The 26,577-nt window shown below is 37.3% G+C and overlaps 1 pseudogene; it reads right to left on the bottom strand.

Moving 5' to 3' along the window:
• Window positions 1–16,839: 16,839 nt before the first annotated feature.
• On the bottom strand, window positions 16,840–24,432 carry LOC140710195 (putative uncharacterized protein encoded by LINC00596; annotated as a pseudogene).
• Between the last annotated feature and the right edge of the window lie 2,145 nt (window positions 24,433–26,577).

The raw sequence follows: 26,577 nt of genomic DNA, 5'->3' as shown, positions 1-26,577 counted from the left end.
AAAAAAAAAAAATGACCAAAATTAGAAATTTAGCAGAGAGATCAAAATTTTTTTTAAAAAGCAGGAATTCTGAAGCTAAAAATTATAAATAATGAAGTAAAAAAAGGAATAGAAGGCATCAACAGCAGAATTGATTAAGCTGAAAAAGAATCTGTGAACTCAAAGGCAATTTATTTTAAAATATGCAATCAGAGAGAAAATATGAAAAAGGCATGAAGAAAGCTTACAGGATTCATGGGACAGCATTAAACGAGCAAATGTTTGAGTTATAAGAGTGCATGAAGAAGAGAAGGACAAAGGGGTAAAAAAATTATTTTCTAAAATTAATTGCAGAAAATTTCCAAATTTGGAAAAAGTTATAAATATTCAGGTACATGAAGGTCAAAGGTCTCTAATCAGATTTAATCCAAACAAGATTACACCAAAATAATCAAACTGTTGAAAATCAGGACAATGAGAGGATACTGAAGGCACCAAGAGAAAGGAAGTAAAACCATGTAAGGGGATAACAATAGGGCTAGCAGTGGGTTTCTCAGCAGAGATGTTAAAGGCCAGATGAGAGTAGGATGATATATTCAAAGTGCTGAAGAAAAAACTGCCAACCAAAAATGTGGTGCCCGGCAAAACTGTCCTTCAGAAATGAAGAAACAAAGACTTTCTCAGGCTAACAGAAGTTGAGGGAGTTTACCACCACCAAACCTGTCTTATAAGCAATGCTGAAAGGAATTCTTCAATCTGAAAGAAAAGAATGCCAATAAGTAACATGAAAACATATGAAAGTATAGAACTTACTAGTGAAAGTAAGTACACAATAAAATTCAGAATACTCTGATAGTATAATGAAAGTGTGCAATCACTTATGTCTTTAGAATAAAGTATAAAAGACACAATTGTTAAAAATAATAGCTGCAAAAATTTGTTAAGGGTAACACAATATAAAACCATGTACATTATAACACTGAAAAATTTAAATGTGGGGGTGGGGGTGGAGTAAAAGTATTGAGTTTCTTTTAAAACATAATCAGGTAAGTGTTATCAGCTTAAAATAACCTGTTACAACAAGACGATTTTTAAGTCTCATATTAGTAACAAAGCAAAAAACCTATAGTAAATACACAAAATATAAAAAATAAGTAATAACTGGCCAGGTGCAGTGGCTCATGCCTGTAATCTCAGCACTTTGGGAGGCCAAGGCGGGTGGATCATGAAGTCAGGAGATCAAGACCATCTGGCTAACACGGTGAAACCCCGTCTCTATTAAAATTATTTAAAAATTAGCCAGGCATGGTGGTGGGCACCTGTAGTCCCAGCTACTCCCAGATACTCAGGAGGCTGAGGCAGGAGAATGGTGCAATCCTGGGAGGAGCTTGCAGTGAGCTGAGATCACCCCACTGCACTCCAGCCTGGGTGACCGAGCAAGACTCCATCTCAAAAAAAAAAAAAAGGAGTAATTGAGTGATCTAAGATAAAGAAAATTAAGTGTCCAGAAAACTAAATCAGATTTTAATATGTTACAACAGCCAGAAGAAAGTCTGCGTTTTTTAACAATAGTACCCTTTTCGCAAAAGTGCACACAATATTTTTGTGAGTCAGCTCTATGTTGTCTTGAGAATTTAAAGGAACATTTTGACCTAGAGTACATAGTATCTTAAAACTACATCACAACTCAATTTTTAATACTTTTTATTTATCTTCTATAAAATGGTACATTTCTAAAACAATGACAATGTTTTAATTAATGGAAGACTTTCAATATTAATATTATGGTTTCCAATTAAATATTTTTAAATGCTTAATATTTTTATTATTTTTATAAAACTAATTTCCCAAGTTTCTATTATTCAATACTAGATTATATAATCAAGCTTGAAATTAGTCATCATGTCAGCTTCTTGGAGTTTATTATAATTAATATTTAAATACACTGTGCCAAATGTTAGAATTGTTTAATAGATAAAGTAACATAATAAAAATGCTGAACTATCATCACTAATTCCAAATTAATAATGGAAAATAATTCCAAATGACCTATGAATAGTGTCATTTGTGATTAATATCTGGTTTTTCCCCTGATTTTTTTTTTTATCATGCCGGTAAGGTAATAAGCCAGAAACCAGAAAGCCTTCCCCAAAATATCACATGTTCCTCAAAACGTGAAGAAGCTCTTTGTTATGGACTAAAAGTTGCCCCACCTTTGGTATTTGCCCTTAAATTGCTTCATTTTTCATCTGTTGTAGTAGATCAAGTCAAGTCCAATTATGAAGCCTTCATTTATCTAAAAGTTCCACTGATTATTTGCTGCGGTACATGTGACTCAAGAACACATTTACTTAATATCAAAACTTTCCCTCTATTTCTCATGTCAGAAAGTACCAAGTAAGGAAATGGAAAATCATAACAGTAGAAGACTGCTTGCCAAAATTAGCGAATGTGAATTACAATGACACTTCAGATCCAAAAATAGACTGAATTTTAATTATCTCCTTTGAAGGAAAATAAAATAACAATGATATCTAAATATATGTCTCAAATAAGGCATCTGTTTTCAGGAAATAAGAAATAATAGAGTACTATTTGAAAATGCTTCCTGGTACCCAGTGAGGCTGTATTATAAACAGCCACAGTTGGATCTCTGCTTCAGGCATTGCTGGGAGCCAGAACAGAGTGAACTTATCAGAATAGACTATCTACATCTCCTATTCTACTCCTTTTATTCTCTCCACATAAATAACACACACAATAAATTTAGATCTCACAAATAGGTGCTAAAAGGGTCAGCTATCAACAATATGCATTTTATCATAAACACTGACGGTTTTAATTTCTACCAGCCAACTCAGTTCAAGATTGAACCAGTCTTGACGTAATATTAGGGGAGTTAAATTATTCTTTGAGCTTCACTTCTGCTCGGAAAGATTGAAGAATCTATTAGTGACACTTGATATTGTTCCAATTTTTTTTTTTTGGAGAGAGAGTCTCGCTCTGTCGACCAGGCTGGAGTGCTGTGGCGCCATCCCGGTTCACTGCAAGCTCCGCCTCCCGGGTTCACACCATTCTCCTGCCTCAGCCTCCGCAGTAGCTGGGACTACAGGCGCCCGCCACCACGCCTGGCTAATTTTTTGTATTTTGAGTAGAGACGGGGTTTCACCATGTTGGCCAGGATAGTCTCAATCTCTTGACCTCATGATCCGCCTGCCTCGGCCTCCCAAAGTGCTGGGATTACAGGCATGAGCCAACACACCCGACCCAAAATTTTTTTTTTTTTTTTTTTTTTTGAGACAGGGTCTTGCTCTGTCGCCCAGGCTGAAGTGCAGTGGTGCGATCTCAGCTCAGTGCACACTCTACCTCCCGGGTTCACGCCATTCTCCTGCTTCCCAACTAGCTGGGACTACAGGACTCCCGCCCCTGCACCCTGCTAAATTTTTGTATTTTTAGTAGAGACGGGGTTTCACCTTGTTAGCCAGGATGGTCTCGATCTCCTGACCTCGTGATCCGCCCGCCTCGGCCTCCCAAAGTGCTGGGATTACAGGCGTGAGCCACCGCGCCCTGTGAACGGATGCTGTTTGGACACCAAGCTGCTATGTGCACCTCTTGAGGCACACACTGATAAATGGGGCTTATTCCTCAGAACCAGACAACCATCCAAAATGTGTCAACTTACACCATGGCCCTTTCTCACAAGTTTGTTATAGAGTTATGGTCAGAGTTCCTGTTGAAAGACTTCGTAAAGTTGTTTTCTATTGTTGATTAATTCCCCACAAGAAAAAAAAAATAGTAAATTCCCAGCTTGATAATTTCACTAACTTTTAAAATGACGTTCTTCAGAATTCATATTCAGACTGTAGCCCAGTGTACCCCCTCTTTCCATACTCCAAGAAAGTATCCAGATAGTGTACAGTTGAAGGGCTTAGGCTTGCACAGGCCTGGGTACAAAGCCATCCTCTGGAGTCAGGCTGCCTCCTTCAAATCCTGACTCAGAAAATGACCAGTTCTGTGACCAGGAGGAAGCTCTTTAGTCTCCATACCTTGGTTCTTCCAAATGTATGGGAAAATGAGGACCATAATGGAATTAATTGTTCTGAAGATTAAATGAAATTGCCCACATAAAACTATTAGTAAAGCGATTGAAACAGTGCAATGTTTCTCCCTCATGTATTTTTTTCATTTTCATTCTACAAGTCTTGCCCTAAAATCCATGGAATACAAGTTATGTTGTATGTGATTAAACTGGCAAACTAGAGGAGGCAAAATCTGCATGATTCTTAACTAATTTAGTTCTTTTAAACAAATACCAAAGTGTACTGTCTATGGAGGAACCCTAAGGGGCAAAAGCAACTGCTTCCTTCTGTGTGTACTGGAGTTAACAGAATGCTTCAGGATGCTCAGTCATACTGGGAGAAACGATGCATTCAATAATGCTTTTCTCAAAAATCAGAGAAAACATTTGTATTTTAAGTGGTATCCTAAATCAATTTTGCAGCATATTTTTAATAAATCAGCTTTGAAAAACCCTCTATTGTTTAAATAATAGACAATATGAGCTGTGTGCTTACAAAGACAATCATTCACTTATGTACCAGTTTAATTTCAACATCATAATTAGTCTGGCATTAATTCAATAGAAGCTCTTTTCTCCTTTACATGAGGTATGATACTTAAATCTTACTAAATTATAACAGTCATTAAAATAAGGGAAAATATTGTACACTGTCAACCTACAATAAATACACTAACACATCAGTTACTTGTCTATTTAGAGGTGGGGGTCTCACTTTGCTGCCCAGGCTGGAGTGCTATAGATATTCACAGATGGGGTCACAGTCTACTACAGGCTTGAACTCCTGGGATCAAGTAATTCTGCTGCCTCAGCCTCCCAGCTAGCCAGAACTACAGGCATGCCATTGCACCCAGCTATGTGTGTCTAATTATTAATGGCCCATTGATTAGTAAATTCCATGTCATTGTTCCAGCAGATCCCTGAGTCACCATAGCTTCATGACTGAGAATTAAGACCAAGCCAAATTCCTCCTAAGACACTACATAATTGTGTGTCTGACCCTCTCCCCAAACTGCAACATATACCAATGATGAACTCAAGAATCACGGCACTCTCTGCTTAAAGATTACCATAACCCTTTCCAAATTAACAGCATGCTCAAATGTTTTACAAAATCCTAATACAATGAAACCTACAGAGGCTTAATCATATTTTTCATGAAAAAAGTAATGTAACAAATTCCATATTATGAAAAGAGCGTAAGACTAAAAGACAGAAGGTTCAAATTCTAATCCCAGTTTATCATTAACTTAATGAGTGACATTGAGTAAAAGCACCTGACCTTGCTGTACCTCAACTTCCCTATCTTAAAAGGTGAACGTTATAGTACTTGTCCTACTACTGCAACTGGTTGTTGACCAAATTAAATATAATGAATTATATATATTATAATAAATACATTATATATAGTATATTATATTATGCTATAATATATTTATTATATAATTATATAATTTATTATAAATATAAATATTATAATATAAATATAATAAATTATATTTAACTTATTTTCAAATACATATTTCAAATATGTATTTATCTTCAAATCATGTATACATCTGAAAACTGTGTTGTACAAATGTAAAACATTACTGTCAATTTTCTTAGAACATTTTCATTCCTTCTACAGCATGTCTCTGTTACCAACCACATCATTGCATGATGTTCTCCTAAGAGCTCTTTATTCTTACCAATGACCCAAGGAGTTGTAATGCTGCATTGTAAATTTGCCATTTAAGGATATTTTTAAAGTAACAAATTGGCATTTTGGCTATCTATAATATAATATAATATAATATAATATAATATAATATAACATAATCTTGTTGTTTTCTGCTTTCTGTAAATATTATCTTCCAGCATTACCTTGAAAGAGTAATTTCTAAATTTTACTGATTACAGTTCTATTTCACAGGAAAATGACATAAGAGAATACAGAATTAGCTTAATATGAAAATGTTTTCTGGGCCAGGGATTTGGATCTCAAGTTGCAGGTGTGAAATTCTCATTTTCTTTTTTTGTTTTTTGTTTTTTCAATGTCTTATTCTAACACACCAAACATATGTATGAAGAGAAAAAACAGGTAAACAACAGAGAGTATGGTAGCAAAAGCCTGAGTTTGTAGCTGCTGATTTCAAGTCTGGCTTTACTACTTACCAGCAAAGGGTAAATAATTTCACCTTGCTTAATCTAAGTTTCCTTATAGGTAAAATAGGTACACATTTTATATAACAGTTATAAAGTTTAGAAATACAGCCAAAACATCTAGTTTTCATAAACTTGGAAAACAGTATCACATGATATTCCAAATGCAACACTGAGCACTTATGTGCTCCAGTGAAAAGAAACCTTCTTTTCTTCAGTCTCCAATTCTCTTAGCCCTTTAAGCTTCAGCATCTTCAGAGTTACCTGTTCATATCCCAGGGTTGATGTTGGTTATTCTTGATAGCTGCAAAAAGAGCAGAAACTGCACCACCAGGCATGGTGGCTCACACCTGTAATCCCAGCACTTCGGGAGGCCGAGGCGGTGGATCACCTCAGGTCAGGGATCTGAAACCAGCCTGGCCAACATGGTGAAACCCTGTCTCTACTAAAAATACAAAAATTAGCCAGGCATAGTGGTGGGTGCCTACCCAGCTACTCGGGAGGCTGAGGCAGGAGAATCACTTGAACGCAGGAGGCGGAGGTTGCAGAGATTGCACCATTGTACTCCAGCCTGCGCAATAAGAGTGAAACTCCCTCTGGAGAAAAAAAAAGAAAAAGCAGAAACTAAGATGTATGAAATTCTGGGAGGAAGACTTAACTTCTTGCTCAAATACTGACCACTCCAGAAGCAGGCTTCCCATGAACTACCATATTTTCCTGCCACCTGGGAATTAGCACATCTCCAGTTTGCTTAGGGGTCCAATCCTGAGATCCAGCAATTGCTCCCACAGAGGCAGGAGAGAGCTCTGAGTTACAAGCTGTTAAAAAAAAAGCTGGGCACAGTGGCTCACATCTGTAATCCCAGCACTTTGGGAGGCCGAGGCAGACGGATCACGGGGTCAGGAGATCGAGACCATCCTGGCTAACACGGTAAAACCCTGTCTCTACTAAAAATACAAAAAATTAGCCGGGGGTGGTGGCAGGCGCCTGTAGTCCCAGCTACTGGGAGGCTGAGGCAGGAGAATGGCGTAAACCCGGGAGGCGGAGCTTACAGTGAGCGAGATCGAGCCACTGCACTCCAGCCTGGGCGACAAATCGAGACTCTGTCTCAAAAAATATACATATAAATAAATAAATAGGCAAGAGTAACAAGAGGAGAGGTTGGTGATCTAGGAACAAGGTCATTTGTGGCCCAAAGTGACCTTAGTGCTATGTAATGACATGGCTGTTGCTACAGTGACCATCTGCCGTGAAGATGGGGCTTGGCAGAGAACATCTCTCAGTGCCTCCCATTTCACTGTCCCTAAAGCAGAAGCTGAGTGTCACCATTTGTTAAAATTGGGGAAGTCTCGGAGGTGTGGGTTCATCAGAACAATAGCAACCACTGTTGCTTGTGGTCACAGTCACTGAAGCGGGGGTCCTGGTCGCTTCTCCAATAGCTGGGAAGCAGCCCCTAGCAATTTCCTCAGGATATAGTAATTCGTCAAGGTTTGATAAATGCGCCTTCTGTAAAAGACAGGTTCAGACAGGAGTATTTCATGACAAAATTGGCCTGAGTACAAAGTATGATAAGGTCTTTGATTCACTATCAAAGACACTCATCGCCTCAGAACCAGTGCTTCCTTTCTACCTGAAGCTCGTGAAGGCAGAGCCTGGCCCACTGGCCACATACAGTCCAAGGATAAATTAACTCTCAGGATTCTCACTGCTCTTTCTTATAATCAAGCTGCGATAAAGGTTACAAGTTCAGTAAAAATGTTAAATAACTGAATTTCAAAAGGATTGCATCAGTGTGGGTCCCTTTCCTTGGAGAAAGTTCCTCTACATCTGTGTAAATTTATGGATATGGACAGATTCTAGAATGGAGGGTTTCTTCCAGTGCCCCCCCCCTCCTCCGCCCCGGGAAACAACTAAACTCTGTAGTCCAACAGGTACCAGAGAACTGGAATAAAATCTACTCCCTCCATTCTAAGCAGATATGCTAGCGCCGCTAAAATGTCTTTTTCAAAGACAATATATATAATATGTCCTGCACATCATACATAAGTGTTCAACAAAAGGTAGTTATTGTTATTAGAAACATAAAAGCACAGTGTGCAGTTTCTGCTGGGCAGCTCCTAACTGGATATAGGAATAACCATGTAGAATGGCAATCAGCATTTAGTTATCTTTCTTTAGCCTCCTACATATTAATTGAAAAAATCAGAGCTGAGGTCAGTACAACAAAGACTTTTATAATAGTCCAGGTTAAATTCTTTCTATTTTTCCCCATCTCTAAATTTTCCATTTGCGAGTACACAACCATAATGTGTTGACTAATGACATAAAAGGATAACAGTGTGTATTTTTGTCAGTAAGTAGAACTGTTCTGCCTCTAAAGATTCTCGGAAAAGAAAAAAAAAAAAAAGACAAAGCTCATAAAAGTAGGATAAATTGAAATCAAAGACTTGTTCTCTGGAAAAATTCTTCAACTGTGTATATATCCTCCAGTCCCTTACAACCAAAACAGAAGACCACACACTTCTTTTAATCCTAGAGTCTAAAGGCTGAATCCTAACTCCCTTTCATTTGTCCAAAGAGACTGGTAGACAGAAGGTACTCTATAATAAAATATGCTTAATCAATTGTAATCTAACTAGCATTAGCATTCCAGGCTCTGGTCCACTCTGGAGACATAGAAGAAAGTGGATAACAAGGACACATACCCACAGCTCTGTTTCACAAAATGCATGAAATATAACAATAATAATAATAACAGTTCACACTTACATAACACTTACTGCGTGCCAGGCATTTCTCGAAGCAGTGTGTGTGTGTGTCAATGAGTGTGTATCATATAATCTTGACAATTCTATGAGAAAGTTGCTATTACTTCCCATCTTTACAGACTGGAAAATTAAGGCCCCTAGATCACACAGCTTAAAAATGGCAAAGCTGACATTTAATCTCAGGCCATCTGAGCTTTGCAGCCTGTGCTTTTAACCACTACACTCTACCACCTAGAGTGGACATTTACCCAGGAATGGTATCAGTTGGAAGGCCCTCCTCAAATAATTTCCCCTGAAGTGTCGCCAGAGAACATTTTACCATTTCTGAGGACAATGGTGGTGTTGTTACCTCCCCTTCCTTCAGGTGATCCTGGGGCCTAAGGATTTTTCAGATTTACAGTGTCTGCAGTTCACAATGGCAGAGTTCTCGTGTCACTCCATGCAGTTCAAAGATTGAACTGGTCACTACTTAGGCATCAGTACAGTTTTGATGCGCTTTTCTTTGGGAAGCACTGCACTGAGTGCCAAGAACTTACAAAGGTAAAGGGAGAGAGGTCCTTGTGCTCAGACACTGCTATAGATGCAATTGTATCCCCACAAAATCTATATGTTGAAGCCCTAATTCCCAACGTGATGAGAACTGGGATGGAGCCTTTGGAAGGTAATTAGGTTTAGATGAGCTCCTAAGGGTGGGAACCCTATGATGGGATTAGTGCCCTTATAAGAAGAGATAGCAGAAAGCTTCCTCACTCTGTCTCTCCTTGTGCCATAAAAGGACGAAGCAAGAAGGCAGCTGTCAGCAACCTAGGGAGAGAGGCCTCTCCAGAAAGTAACCATGTCCATGCCTTGGACTTCTAGTCTCCAAACTGTGAAAAAAACTAATTTCCGTTGTTTAAGTCACCCAGTCTACGGTATATTGCTATGGTAGCCTGAGCTGACTTAGATAGACACTGACTTAGATAGGACAGGACAGACACTTATATCTGGGTTCATGAAAGAGATTCAGACAGGATGAAGAAATTGTACATAAAGGTCATATATAGAAATACTTATGCCCTTCAATAGAGAAGGTTTAGTGTACAGATAATAATTATTATCATATTACTGTTGCTACCAATTACTAATATTTAACACAACATTTTCTCTTTTAGTCCTCAAAACAATCCTATGAGAAGCTGAAATCTAGAGAGAGTAGATAATTTCCCCAGAGCACACAGCAGTAACTGGCTGACAGAGTCAACCCCAGCGATGACTACAGATCCCCTGACTCCATTCTGGCATCATGCAGCAGGGGGCAAGGCAGGACTTTAGTAGCAAAGCTTCCAGCACTGCTGAAACACAGCAGTTTGAAACTCAGCAAACAAGGCCTAGATTCAAGGCTTTCTAAAACAACAATAGGGCACTTATTTTTAGCTCCTCTCAAGACAAAGGAAAATAGCAGCTTCTTATTTGTGAAATGATTGTCCCTTTTAAATTAATCCAATGTGAATAAAAAGATAGCATCAAAATTGGACTTGGATATTGCAGCCAATCTCAAAAGATTTTGGAGGGGACTTTGTATGATCAAGGATAATCTTAAATCACAATCCCTTTCAGGTAAATGTGAAAACTGGGAATGCTTTAATGCTTTAAATTGAATAACAATACATTTCACAGAGTTTAGATTTGAAATGCACAGCACCCTGTTCTCCCTGCTCTCAGAAAACCTGTGCTCTGAAGTGAATTCACTGAGGGCTAAAAAGTTCAGTAACACCTATTGAGTTATTGCACAATGGTTTTGTTTTGTTTTGTTTTGTTTTTTGTCTGAAGCTCTCTGTTTATTGAGCATTATGAATCAAACAACCGCATCAAAAAGTGGGCAAAGGATGCGAACAGACACTTCTCAAAAGAAGACATTTATGCAGCCAACAGACACATTAAAAAAATGCTCATCACTGGCCATCAGAGAAATGCAAATCAAAACCACAGTGAGATACCATCTCACACCAGTTAAAATGGCGATCATTAAAAAGTCAGGAAACAACAGGTGCTAGAGAGGATGTGGAGAAAAAGTAACACTTTTACACTGATGGTGGGACTATAAACTAGTTCAATCATTGTGGAAGACAGTGTGGCAATTCCTCAAGGATCTAGAACTAGAAATACCATTTGACCCAGTCATCCCATTACTGGGTATATACCCAAAGGATTGTAAATCATGCTGCTATAAAGATACATGCAAACGTATGTTGACTGTGGCACTATTCACAATAGAAAAGATTTGGAACCAACCCAAATGTCCATCGATGATAGACTGGATTAAGAAAATGTGGCACATATACACCATGGAATACTATGCAGTCATAAAAAGGATGAGTTCATGTCCTTTGTATGGACATGGATGAAGCTGGAAACCATCATTCTGAGCAAACTATCGAAAGAACAGAAAACCAAACACCACACATTCTCACTCATAGGTGGGAATTGAACAATGAGATCACTTGGACACAGGATGGGGAACACCACACACCTGGGCCTGTCGTGGAGTTGGCAGAGGGATAGCATTAGGAGATATACCTAATGTAAATGATGGGTTAATGGGTGCAGCACACCAACATGGCACATGTATACATATGTAACAAACCTGCACGTTGTGCACATGTACCCTAGAACTTAAAGTATAAACAATTTTAAAAAAAGAACAGTGTAATATTTAAGAAAAATTGTCTCACAAATCAGTAAAGGCATGTTTTGTCAACCATCTGGTAAGCTGTTGAATGGATGCTTTTTTCGTTTTTTCTTTTTTCCAGCCAAATGATTTCAACACAGTCTACTACCAGATGTCTTCTGTTTCTGAACAAATGATAGGAAGCAATTTCTGTCCATCTACAACGGTATAAATAGCAAATCATCTTGGCTCCATTTAAAGTGTAATGCAACAAACTGTGGAGCCCTGAACCCAACATACACTATTCAGTTTTCTTATGGTTATTTTTTATTTCCCAAGATTATTTCAAAGAACAAGAGAAATAAATGATACATTCATAGATAAACAGATGATAAATGTTGGTTCTATTTGTTTTGTTATAGAAATAAAAGTTTACCTCCGGAATTATAAATTGTGTTTATAGAGTAGAATTCAATATTATAATGAAATGTGCCATAGGAAAATGTTCAGCTGATTAGCATTTAAAGATATGCATTATGGTTGATGCTCTGCAAGCTAATTATGCAAAGCTCAAATTCATATTAATAGTGTAATTTTTATTTTTCTAAAAACTTACTTTTATGTGTCAAATGACATATCCCTCATCCTTCTAAAAGAATTTAAAATAGATTGCAACAAAAGATATAACAAAGAAAAATAGAAAATGTTCAGGCAAAAAATTAAAAGAAGATGCAAATATTTTGATTACAAATAACATCACTGCTGCCACTGGAATTTAAATTGGCCCTGCACATTTTCTTAACAAGGCCAAACACATAGATAGACAGATGATAGATAGATAGATAGATAGATAGATAGATAGATAGATAGATAGATAGATAGATAGATAATAGGCAGACAGACAGAGATAGAACTCAGTAAATCGTGTGCCTACCCTTATAACATTGTTGCCTAGGAAGAAATATATTAACCCTTCAGAGAAGAAGAATTCTTTTCTGGTACTAAATTTAAATCAAATTTATGGGCAAAGGGAAGGGAACTGCTGAATAATAAAGACACATATTCTTAAAGCCCCTTTGAATCATCTTCAAAACATCAACCAGAAGTTTCTACACAGATAGACCAAAATGACAACTTAAATATTCCAGGTGCTTCGAGACAACAGGATCATCTTCAGACATTGAAACAGACAGGATTGATTTTATTTTCTCAGGGCTGCAGTGGATGAGGATCACAGACAGGTGACTACAGGACCCAGGTAGGTAACAGAGACTGTAGATTCAGCCAGAGATAAAACAACAGGGATGTGGTAAGGCCTCTAGCAAAAAGAGAGAAGGCAGGTCCCAGCAGAGAGTATATGCCTAGCCCTAGAAGAAACAGGATGCTAACAGCACATTCTCTGGAAGGAAATTCAATTCATGGATGGTGTGACTATGTTCTGAGTTGCAGGAAAATAAAAATCATTTGCAAGATACTTCATGTCAGATACATTATTGGTAATAATACACAACTTCAAAATGAGGTTTTAAATATGCACAACTTTAAGTATCCACACCATGAAGGATGTAGTAGGTCATGGCAAGGTAACTCTTCAGTAATTAGAAAAAGCCAGGTAAGTTAACAAATATTATACCTTTAAATATGTGGAAGAGCTGTGGAAGCCATTAGGACTACATACACTAAAATCACAAAAAGGGCTGGGTGCAGTGGGTCGCACCTTTAGTCCCAGCTACTCAGGAGGCTGAGGTGGGAGGATTGCTTGAGCCGAGGACTTCAAGGCTGCAGTGAGCTATGATAGCACCACTGCACTCCAGCCTGGGTGACAGAGTGAGACCCTGTCTCAAAAATAAATAAATAAATAAAATCTGATAACGTGACTTCTGGTTTGAGAAAAGAAAGCAAAAGAGCTAAGCCCAAAATGTACTAGGGTGAAACTGAATCTCCTGTTATTTTAGGACTGAGAAGGATTTATTTAAATTCTTTACTAATACATTTGCATTTTAAACCTTGCTACCACTATAAAAATTTGGTCACCAAAAACATTATTTTATAATTTCTTTTATTAGCTAATTCAATTTATAATAGTTTTAATCTAGTCACTTCTAATTTCTACTTTATTGCTGCAAGGCCTTAAAATACTTAATGTTTCTCATTGTATCTTTTTTTGCATCTTGTTGAAACTTATTTTAACTTAATTAACATGTAAAGATATTCTCTGTGTTAAAAAATTTCTTAATAGATATCCTGTGACTTTATCCAATATTACTGTCTTCTTTGGAAGTAGTCTGGTGTGAATACCTCCAGGCCTTTTAAAAATACATTTAGAGTTATGTAAGTATACTTGGAGATATATTAAATTTCTTATATGAAACATGTATGCTAGCATTCCATAATATATTTCAACTTGGTTTATTCAGGTCAAAATACAAACTCCTTATCTTAGTTTGGGGTGCTATAATAAAATATCATAGGACTGGGTGGCTTAAACAACATTTATTCCTCGCAGTTCTGGAATCTGCCACCATAACCAAGGTGGCAGCAGATCCAGTTTCTGGCAAGGGCCACTTCCTGTTTGCAAATGTCTGCCTTCTCCTTGTATCCTCACCTGGCAGAGAACAGAGAGAGAGAGAAATTCTATGCCTCCTCCTCTACATAAGAGCACTAACTCTATTATAATGGCCTCACCTTCGTGACCTAATCTAATCCTAATTAGCTCCTAAAAGTCCCACCTTCAAATATCATCACATGGATGATTGGGACTTCAATTTATGAATTTTGGGGCCACAAATGTTCAGTTTATAACACTGCTTATATGGATCCATGCCTCTGTATTGAATAACAAGAACCCCTGGATAGAAAGTGATTTGTGTCAAGTAAGAAAACAATCATCCACCCTGTAGAATCTTGGTCAGAGAGAGTTCATTCAGTCTATTAGTCTTCCATTTAAGAAAAAAAGTTTCTAATTGTATTTCTCACAGCTGTTCTTCATGTTGTCTATTTTCACTAAAAATGTTGTTATCCATACATTTCTTGTCCTTTTTTTGCTTGTATGTTGGTCACCTGCCTCTTCTGTCTGCAAGGCCCTTTTCCACAGTAACACATGTTTAAGCCCGCAGGGCCTTCAAGAATTGCTCAATGACCCCTTCTCCAAAGCCACTTTACTTTTCCATATGATAATGGTGCTCTCTTGTAAATGTCACTAAAACTTAAAACTATTTCACCCTTGAATTAGAGATTCACTTGTTTCCCAGTCATCCCCTACCCCCGCCCCAGTCCTTATGTTCCATGGTCTAAGAAATCCCCCTTTTGATGAACTCCCATTATATTTCATATGTTCCCCTCTGTGGAATCAATAAAAAGTCTACCTTGTAAAACAAGGCACATTTCACAAACTAGATGGCAGAGGGAGGCCCTCTGGCTACTTGGTTAGGACTCACAGATGAGTACTTTACTTGAAGGCCTCACTATAACATTAGCGCTTACTATTTTTTCTTTCCTTTTTTTTAACTTTCCTTGTCTCTTTTCTGATAGTTCAACAACTTTACTGAAGTATAATGGACATGCAATAAACTGCATGCATTTCAAATGTAGAATTACATGTTTTGATATATTTATTCTACTGAGAAACCAGCAACACAATCAAAATAGTAAACATACATGTTCACCACTCTCAAAAGCATCGTCATTCCCCTTTGTATCCCTTTTGTTCATAAATTATTTCTTTAATTAGATTGCCATACAATTGACAAATCATAGATTCTTTTATATATTAATGATATTTTACTTCTTCAGGCTAAACCTTGCCTTAATTAAATTTTAACAAGGCCTTTTTATCTTCTACCTCTCATTAGGAATTATCTTATTCCCTAAAATACTGTTTTTCAACCTTTTTTCCTACACAACCCATTCCCATCAGTAACTCTTCTCACTACATAGTCTTATAATAAAAATGCTTACTCTTAATATGACTTAACTGAGAGACTTAACTGAGAGAAAGATCTCAGCAGATTTTTTTTTTTACATAGACAGTTTTGTTGTTGTTGTTGTTGTTGTTTTTGTTGTTGTTGTTGTTGTTTTTGAAACAAAGTTTCACTCTTATTGCCCAGGCTGGAGTGCAATGGCACAGTCTTGGTTCGCTGCAACCTCCTCCTCCCAGATTCAAGCAATTCTCCTACCTCAGCCCCTCAAGTAGCTGGGATTACAGGCATGCACCACCACAGCCAGCTAATTTTTGCATTTTTAGTAGAGACAGGGTTTCACCATGTTGGCCAGGCTGGTCTCAAACTCCTGACCTCAGGTGATCTGCCCGTCTCATCCTCCCAAAGTGCTGGGATTACAGGCATGAGCCACCGCACCTGGCCTTATATACTCTGTATAATAAAAAGCAACTCTATAAACTATCCAAACATAACAATTTATTATACTATGAATGTAATATTTTAGTATAAGATGGCAGTAATAATTTGTCAACTTTTAAAGAAATGAATTCCTAGACAAAACAGACCCTTTAACAGTTTATAAAATAATTCACGCAACAGGTAATCTCTACCATCACCATCACAGATAAACCCCACCTAGAAGAATACTGCCAAAGAAAACTTCTCAACCATTACATCGTCCATTGTATTATTGTAACTATATCCCTGGAGTCTGAAAACTTTAATATTCAAGAAACAAAGTTATTTGAAACAAATCTTTTACCATCATATATTTTTAAATCAATGGTTATTACAAAAATTGTAGAATGGTTTTCATAGGGAGCATCACATAATGATGATGTAATTCACTAGGCCACAAAAGGGCAGCCCACAAGGTACAGATGGAGTTATGCAGATTTTAACAGATGATGGCAGGCAGGGTCATCCTAGCAGACCTCGGGTGATGCATGAATTGTGACAATTCCCAGTTATAAGATTTGAGAAGGGGATAACTGTGTGTGTGTGAGAGAGAGAGAGAGAAACAGAGGGAGAGAGGGAGGGAGGGACGGAGGGAGGGAGGGAGAGAGGGAGGGAAAGGGAAAGAAAAGGAGAGAGAGGGCAGGGGAGAGAGGGAGAGAGAGAGAAACAATGAGTTTTTTGAGAGGCCAAAATATTTTTAAACAATTTAGAAAATGTCTTGCCGGGCGCGGTGGCTCAAGCCTGTAATCCCAGCACTTTGGGAGGCCGAGACGGGCGGATCACGAGGTCAGGAGATCGAGTCCATCCTGGCGAACACGGTGAAACCCCGTCTCTACTAAAAATACAAAAAACTAGCCGGGCGAGGTGGCGGGCGCCTGTAGTCCCAGCTACTCCGGAGGCTGAGGCAGGAGAATGGCGTAAACCCGGGAGGCGGAGCTTGCAGTGAGCTGAGATCCGGCCACTGCACTCCAGCCTGGGCGACAGAGCCAGACTCCGTCTCAAAAAAAAAAAAAAAAAAAAAAAAAAAAGAAAATGTCTTAATCTAGAAAATATCAGCATGGGACTGATCATTTCTGGATTAAAAATTTTCTAAAGTGTTTAAAACATGCTTTTCCACTAAACTCTAATTCCTAGTTGATGGGCTCACCTTAAAATTCTGAGGGTACTCACACACAGCTACTTGGCACTGATTTCAGAGTGAGTTCTTGTTCCTAATTTATGTTTGGATCTCCCACAGTGCAAAGTCTTTATCAAACTTTTGTTGGTTGAGATGTAAACAGAATTAGTAATGCAGACAACAACCCCAGTGCTGAACACAAGCACATAAACTAATGAAACAGGGCTGTTGCTTTCAAAACAGGCACTTCTGTTTCATTTGCTCATTTAATAATTGCGAGATGGTGTGGCAGTCATGGACAGAAATATATGAAGAAAGAAAGCATACCAATCAGTGGCAGAGAGTATAGTCGTAATGGCACGGCAGAGCCAGACTATTTGGGTTTGAATGTTGACTCCAACATTTACAGATATATATAAGGTGCAAAGAATAGTGCCTGACATAGCATAGCATTATGTAAGTTCTACCTATTATTGTTCTAATACTTCTTTTTTATTAATTTAGATTTAACATTCAAATAATTAGAAAAAAAGTAGGTAGATATCAGATAATTTGTGTCCTGGGTTGTAAGGGACAGAAACCCAACTGGGACTGGCTTTTTTTTTTTTTTTTTTGAGACGGAATTTCACTCTCTCACCCAGGCTGGAGTGCAGTGGTGCGATCTCGGCTCACTGCAACCTCCACCTTCCAGTTTTAAGCAATTCTCCTGCCTCAGCTTCCCAAGTAGCTGAAATTACAGGCCCCCGCCACCATGCCTGGCTAAGTTTTGTATTTTTAATAGACATAGGGTTTCACCATGTTGGCCAGGCTGGTCTCGAATCCCTGACCTCATGATCTGCCCGCCTTGGCCTCCCAAAGTGCTGGGATTACAGGTGTGGGCCACCGTGCCCGGCTGAGACTGCCTTTTTTAAAAACGAAATTATGCTTAGAGAACTTTAGGAAATTATGTGTCTCATGGGTTAGCCTCAGCAAACAGTGAAACCAAGAACAACTCAAATACCATCATCCTCTCTCCATCACTGTCTTCAACATCAGCTTCATTTCTCTTTCTCTTCAATATCAGCTTCATTTCTCTTTTTCTTTGCAAAGTGGTTTCTTCCTCTCTGAAATTTTAACTAGAAAAATGGGGCTGACATACCATGAGCCTTACATTCCATATTCTAGGAACTCAGAGACTGGTATACTTTTCTCAGTTTTAATTAAAATACAGTCATACATTGGTTAACAATGGGAATATGTTCTAAGAAATGTATCATTTGGCAATTCCATTTCTGTGTGACGTCACAGAGTATATTCACACAAACCTAGATGGTTTAGCCTGTTACACACCTAGGCTATATGGCATAGCCTACCAATCCTAAACTACAATTATGTACAGCATGATACTGCACTGAATACTGCAGGCAACTGTAACAGAAAAAGTATTTGTATCTCTAAATATATGTAAACATAGCAAAGGTACAGTAAAAATATAGCATTATCATCTTATGAGACCACTGTTGTATCTGCAGTTTGTCATGAACCGAAATGCCCTTATGTGATGAGTGAGGGCACCTTCCCAGGGAAGGCCTCCTATTGCTCATTCCCAAGGCAGCTCCCCAAGGTCCAGACGGATGAGGAAAGGAACAGCTCCCAATGTGATGAGGGCTGCAGGGTATTCCAGAGCACTCTTCAACATCAGTAAAAATGTTTTGACATATAAACAAGATCATTTAAGGGCAAAAATAAAGTTCTCCCTCTGCTAGCTTTCCTCAATCAGCTGTTCTCCTCAAGCTCGATAAGACTCTAGGAGCAAAAGAACATCTCTCAACTTCCTGACACTTTCCAGCACTTGGGACAGGACTGTAGCTGAAATGTTACGGCTGTGTATTATAAACTCAGAAATGGGGTTTTAATAAACAAAAACCACTTTATATGCTGTTTAAAACTTGCTGCAATCTGTTAAACATATGGGTACATGTGTGCATCTGTGCATGTATTTTTTAATGACATTCTTAGAACTTGTACTTTCATCCAAAGAACAATGTTTTCTTCAAAATAATTCCTGGCGCGTCATAGAGAAGACACCGTGTTATCCTCTTGCGTGTCCAGCTTTAAGTGTAACGTGTGGCACACAGAAGAGGTTCAACAAATAATCCCCTAAAAGGGGAAGGAACTGATGAAGGAAATGAATGGATGAAAGGGGTGGGGGAAGAGGTAAAATCTCTTTGATTCTATTAGTTGTAATTCAAAAGTTACCATACAGGGGATAAAAAGAAAATGAAAGGAGAAAGAGTACTGTTCTAGGTTAAAACTTGGGCAGGGAAAGTAGCGTTCTAGATTTAAAGCAACTTCAAAAGCAAATGCAAAGTGGTGCTTAATTACATCTTGTTTTTTTGTTTAAAGCAGCTGTATCAAGCAATATGGGAAAAGTGGGGAAATTTGAATATGTGCCAGGTACTAGACAGTATGAGACAATTGTATTAATTTTGTTGTTTTGATAATGATACTAAAGTTATGTAAGAAAGCATTTTCTTCTTAGATCCGTATAGTGAAGTATTTGGAATAAAAAGTAGGATGTTTAATATTTACTTTTAAATATCTTAACAAAGAAAAAGCAAAGATAGCCAAAATGTATGGTATATATACACATGGGGAAGAAGCTCCCGAAAGCAAAGGTGCTCAAGTAGCTCTAAAATTACTTCATTATCTTGAGGGTTTATTGTTAACAGGTATAAAAAGTACTTTTCTTTTTTATCTATAGAAAGAAACCAAGGACACACTCAAAATGACACTAACTTAATTTTCTAGTAGTTTTTAAACACCACACCTGAGACAAACCAAAATACTCACTCTTCCAAAAGAAGATAAGTTGGCACGCTGTTCATATCCTGCATCCTTTTGTAATATCCCCGGCTCTCATCTCAACCTCTGAAGATCCAAACCACCAATTAAGGTCCAGGTGAAGTACAACCATGACTATGAAACAGTCCCAGCTGGAGGTCATTTCTCACTGCTCTAACCCAAGGCTATTAGCACTTTGGTGAACATTGGAATCACCTGGGTTGCTTTAAAACCTTTCCAATTCCAAAACCATCCCTCCAGAGACTGAGATTCAACTGGTGTAGATTGGAGACAAGAAACTTGCATTTTTAATAAGTGTCCTAGGTGAATTTAATGCAGGTGTTCTAAGAACTACATATTGAAACAAATGCTTGAGTAAATACAGTTTTAACCCTTTTAAATGCATGTTCTTTCCACCATATATTTAATGAGCTTAAAAACAAAAATCACACTTTATAGGATTGGTTGCCCCCAAGAATCTGGCATAGTATCCTCTCATATAAGGCAATATTAAATATTTATTGGAAAACGTTACATTTAGCAAGAAAAGAGTACTGATTATCCCTAAGGATTGATATTCATTTAAATATTGTTCTATTTCAGTTTAAAAACATATTTAAATTTGTTGCACTAGTACCCCTAGGTTTTAAAACTTCTCAGTACATTTATAACTTTAGGTTGTAACTGAATTGCAAATCAACAGATGAATTCATTTTTAAAATGTGACATACACACACACACACACACACACAAAAATCGGCTTTTTTAAAAAAAGAAATTCTGTCATTTGCAACAACATGGATGAATCCAGAGGTCATTATGCTAAGTGAAATAAGCCAAGCACAAAAAGACAAATACTGCATGATCTCACTTACATGTGAGTCCAGCTCATAAAAGTAGGGAGTAGAATTGAGACGGAGAATAGAGTCTGGAGGCAGGGAACTTAAGGCGTTTCGCACTGACTTCTAGAACTAAAGTGAAAGGAAAACCCTAACTTTCCATACCTAAGTAACAAAGGAACCAGAAGCTACTCCCTTTGTAGATCCCCACCTTTTCTGTGGGGCAGATGGGAAATTGAAAGTACCTCTGATTTGTTGCTTTTTGCAACCAATCAGATGTTTGCATAGGAGTGTAACTTTGTAACTTCACATCAGCCTCTTTGGTCGCTGTCCACAACCAATGAAACTGATGGCCGGCCACTACTTCATTTACATGAGATTAAACACCAAATTGCCAGTGGAAAACCTCAAGCGGGTATTCTGTATCTGAGCCCTTGAGCCGGCTGCTGGGCGGCTCCCACAGTGTGGAGTGTACTTTCATTTTCAATAAATCTCTGCTATCGTTCTTTCGTTGTTTCATTGTTTCTTTCCTTTGCTGTGCGTTTTGTCCAATTTTTTGTTCAAAACGCCATTAACTTGGACAATTTGCAGTCAAGACCCTCTACCGGTAACAGAACGATGGTTACCAGGCTGGGAGAAGGGGCTGACCAGGGAAAGCGGAGACGTTAGTCAGCAGCACAAAGTTTCAGTTATACAGGAAGAATAACTTCCGATGATCCATTGCACAGCATGGGGACTATAGTTAATAATGTATTGTATATTTCAAAATTGCTACAAGAATAGATTTTAGATGTTCTCACTACAAAGAAATGATAAGTACAGGAGGTGGAAGATATGTCAATCAGCTTGATTGGATTATTCCACAATGTATGCAGGTATTGAAACACCACATTGTACCTCATAAATATATATAATATTATTGTCAATTAAATTTTTTTAAAACCTTAGGTCATATATACACACAAACTATTATGGTCAGCATTTGTACTTGTGGTTTTTTTTTTATATACAGTCATTTATTTACAATCACTACAATTTAGATAATGGCTAATCAGCCTTTCACAGATTTTTTTTTTTTTTTTTTTTCGCTGATAGTTTCAAATTTTCTTTAATAGCATTATCATATTTTTGGTAGATTTTAGAAACTGTGATAATTTCTTAAATTATAGAGAAAATGTGTGTGTGTATATATATATAAACATTGTAAATATATGTACAAATTTCCTCCACAATTTAAGAAATAATCACGTTTTTAAGTCTACCAAAAATACATACAGACACATATTTGTATATATGTATGCATACAAAAAGAAAGGAGTTGACTTTAGCTAATTAATATTTGATGTAAATGAGACAATGACTCCAAAATTAGCCTCCTGGTATTTATACCCTAAATGTCACCAGCTGGCTCACAAATAGCAGTTGGCTTGGACATAAGGAAACTAGTGAAGGACGTGTAGACAAATAGAAATTTATCCTCATCCTTCCATTTTGTTCAATGTACCCTTCATTCTTAGTACTACTGTTGACACCTATATTACATCTACATACAACATAAAACCATCAATAAAATATTATAATTTTCCCTTAAGGAGGCGTATATATTTTTAAAAATTAAGAAGAGAAATATATATAAATGTTATTTTTTTTACATACTTCCTCTTTCTAGTGTTCTTCATGTCTTCCTATAGATATAAGTTGGCATCCCCATATTATTTCACTTCAAATTAAAGAACTTCATTTTAGCATATCTTGTGGTGCTGGTGTGTAGAAAATTCCATTTTGTTTATCTGTAGATGTCTTTATTTTGCCTTTACTTTTGAGGAATAGCTTCATTGAACAAATAGTTCTTGTTTGGCAGCTTTTTGTTTTCCTTCTGCACTTTGAATCTATTGTTCCATTGGCTTCTAGATTCCATAGTACACCAAGAAATTGGTCATTGTTATTATTATTATTTTAGGAGACAGGGTCTCACTCTGGGCCCAAGTTGGAGTGCAATAGCATAATCATAGTTCACTGCAGCTTAGAACTCCTGGGCTCAAGAAATCCTCCCGCCTCAGCCTCCTGAGTTGCTGGAACTACAGGTATGCACCACGCCAGGTAATATTCTTTCTTTCTTTATTTTTTTGGAGGGACCATCTTACACTGCCCCAGCTGTTCTCAAAGTCCTGGCCTCAAGTGATCCACCCATCTCAGCCTCCCAAGTAGCTAGGATTACAGGCATGAGCCACTACACCTAGAAATCATTATCTTATCAGTAATTTCCCTATTTGTATCTCCCATTTTTTTCTGGACTGGCTGCTTTCAATATTTTTCTTTCAGCATTTTGATTATTATGTGTCCAGGAGTAACATTCTCTGTTTATTCATCTTCAAGTTTGTGGAGTTTCTTAAAACTGTAGATTAATGTTTGCTTCAACTGTGGTGTTTGGGGCATTATTTAATCAAGTATTTTTCTAATTCGTTTCTTTTCTTCTGGAATTCCAATTACACGTATCTTAGACAGCTCCATAATGTCCCAGAAGTTATGACGTTCTGTTTACATTTTTTACCTTTTACTCTCTGTTCCGGATTGTGTACATTTTATTAATCGTTTTTCAAATTCACAATTTTTTTCTTCTTTTTTTTTTTTTTCTTTTGAGACGGAGTCTTGCTCTGTCACCCAGGCGGGAGTACAGTGGCAAGATCTCTGCTCATGGCAAGCTCTGCCCCCCAGGTTCATGCCATCCTCCTGCCTCAGCCTCCCGAGTAGCTGGGACTGCAGGTTCCCACCACCACGCCTGGCTAATTTTTTTGTATTTTTAGTAAAGACAGGGTTTCACCGTGTTGGGCAGAATGGTCTTGATCTCCTGACTTCGTGATTCGCCCACCTCGGCCTCCCAAAGTGCTGGGGTTACCGGCGTGAGCCACTGCTCCTGGCCAATTTTTTTCTTCTTTTACTTTCAATCTTCTGTTAAGATTATCTAGCATTTAAAAAGTATCAGTTACTGTATTTTTCAGCTCTAAAATTTTGCATTTTGATGAAGTTACCATTTCTCTGTTTAGAAATAATTTTTTAAAATATTTGACCATATTTTCTTTAATTTTAAAATGTATAATCGCTGCTTAGAAGTCTTTTTCTAGTAAATTCAACACCTGGGTCAACTCAGCGTCAGTTTCTATCAACTACCTTTTTTCCCTAAGCATGGGCCACAATTTCCTGGGGGTTTTGTTTTGCTTTGGTTTTGGTTTTGCATGTCTTAGACATTTCGGTAGAAAACTGGACATTGTATATAGTATGTTATAGCTACTTATAATCCTGTATTGTTCTTCCAAGAATTATTGGGGTGTTATTCTAGTATGCCGTTAACTTGCCTGGATTCAAACTAAAAATATTGCATCATCCTATGTTAGGTAGCCTATGGCGTCTTATAGCAGCGGTTTTTATTTTGTGTGTTTGTTTGTTTTTTGTTTTGTTTTGTTTTTTTCTTTTGAGACGGAGTCTCGCTCTGTCGCCCAGGCTGGGAGTGCTGTGGCGCGATCTCGGCTCTCTGCAAGCTCCGCCTCCTGAGTTTACGCCATTCTCCTGCCTCAGCCTCCCGAGTAGCCTGATCTCTGTAAGTCTTCCAGTTCCTGCAAAGTTCTGTGGTCAGTCAAGCATTTGAGCAGAGATGATTCTCACTCTCTGGTTTGGTACTTCTATTAATTCCTCTCTAATTTGAAACAGCTCTACTGGCTTTGTACTCTATATAGTGATACTCTGAATCCATCCGGATTCAGCTTTCTGCCATTTGTGCTGTGCACAGCCAAGAAATGCATTCAGTTAAGAAGTTTCCCACTCAAATCTGTATACCTATATTTTTAAAAGTGGATTTATCTTTAATATCCGCTTGCTTTTTCATTAAGCCTCATCTCTGTACATATGTAGCTCACTAGTGAAACATGAATTTACACAGCTTATGTTCTGAATTTGTGTCTTACTTTTTCTGGGGGTTTTATGCTGTTCAGTATTTTCCTTTAAATTTCTGGCAACTTACCTAGTCCCATATTGATCTTAGCATCATTAGCTGGTAAGGCTGCAGTTTATTTTCACCACCATTTTCCATAGCCATATCTGTGATAATTGATCATCATTCTTGACCCATAATCTGCGTATTCACAATTCAAAACCATTGCAATTGCAAGTGTTCAAAGCCATTCCAGTTGCAGACTTCTGTTTCCTTTTCAATGGTCTTCAGTGTCTTTTCAGTCCAGTATTTTACAGTTGTTATCTGCAACTACTTTACTTCTCTGTCATTAATTACCATCTTTTTTTGACTTATCATTTATCACACATCTAATAATGACAAAATATGTACTAATAAGTTAAATAACTAGCTTATTCAGCACAACAATTCTATTAGATTTCTACTAAGATTGAACTCAAACAAGTTAACATACTCAACATCATTAACTAAAAAAATCCAGGATTAGGAATTAAATCTCTCTGCCTCCAGCATTATTCAGTAATACACTCGCCATAATCAAATAATAATAACAGTTAATCTTTAATGCCCTCTTGCTATGTACCAGGCATGGTACTCAGAAATTTAGACTTAATTCTAATTAATACATTTAGTCCTCACAGTAAGCCTACGAAATGGGTACTCTTGTCAACTGTCTTATAGATGAGAAAATGTTAGCCACAGCTTAGCTTATTTGAAGTCACAATAATATTAACTCAGAGCAAAAGCCAAGATTCAAATGTAGGTTATTTTACTATAGACTGAGAAATGAATTAAACTTGGAGCCTAAGATACTTTCTGGAACTGAAATGATTCATTGTATGTAACTATAAAGATAATTGACTATACCTTCCTAAACTACAAATTGTGATAAAAATTATATCTGTCCTGTATCAATCAGAAATTGATATTAAAATTGAGTATTTTAAGACAATAGAATGTCTAGAGCTTTTAATACATTGATATCAATATCAATTGATAGACTTCAAAAGCTTCATAATTTATTCAAATAAACAGACTTCGAAACATTGGCTTAACAATGACTTTTTAAAAATCTATAATGTGTGGAACTCTTTAAAAAATAATTTTTGTTTTATATCCAAGTGATATACTCTTACAACAACTGAAAATTATTTCCTTAATAAGATATGTACCAAAAAGATTAATAATTTAAATGTTGCTATTGTATACAGTCCTTCCAAACACACAAGCACCATTACCAAAATCAACATTACCACTTTACCATTTTTATTGCTTGTTTACCAGAATTTCACACATTGATTTTTCAATTTGTCATGTAACCTAACAAATTTTTTTTAAGTAAACTTAGTAAAAGAAGTAACTTTTGAGAAAGCCAATTTTAGGCAATAAACTTACTACATAGAATCAACTTGTGGAAAATGTAGTAATCTATACAAATCAAGAACTAGGGAAATGAAAACTATCTTAAGGTGACTGCTAAATTTAGATCTCCTGGAGTAGACTCTTCAAGTGAGTTGGAAACTCCCAAAGGTAAGTTTATTTGTTTTGGGTAACTATTTTCCTAATGCAAACATAGCTACAGTTTTCATCCATGGATTCCAGAAAATGATACTATCACCTTTTCCTTCGTTCCAAAGAAGCCCACAAGGCTGATGATAGTCAGATAACTTATTTCTATAATTACCATATGCTTTGAATTCCAGTAAGGAAATAACTGAGAAAACTAGGGAATAAATACAGAGAAGTGTTACACCTGGGGAAAGTATTAGTTAAGCTTCTTGGCCCAATGGGCTTTAATACAAAATTAAAATCAAAGCAAG

The sequence above is a fragment of the Chlorocebus sabaeus genome, chromosome 25, assembly GCF_047675955.1.
Source record: "Chlorocebus sabaeus isolate Y175 chromosome 25, mChlSab1.0.hap1, whole genome shotgun sequence".
Lineage (NCBI taxonomy): Eukaryota > Metazoa > Chordata > Mammalia > Primates > Cercopithecidae > Chlorocebus > Chlorocebus sabaeus.
This window is presented reverse-complemented; position numbering and strand designations above follow the sequence as displayed.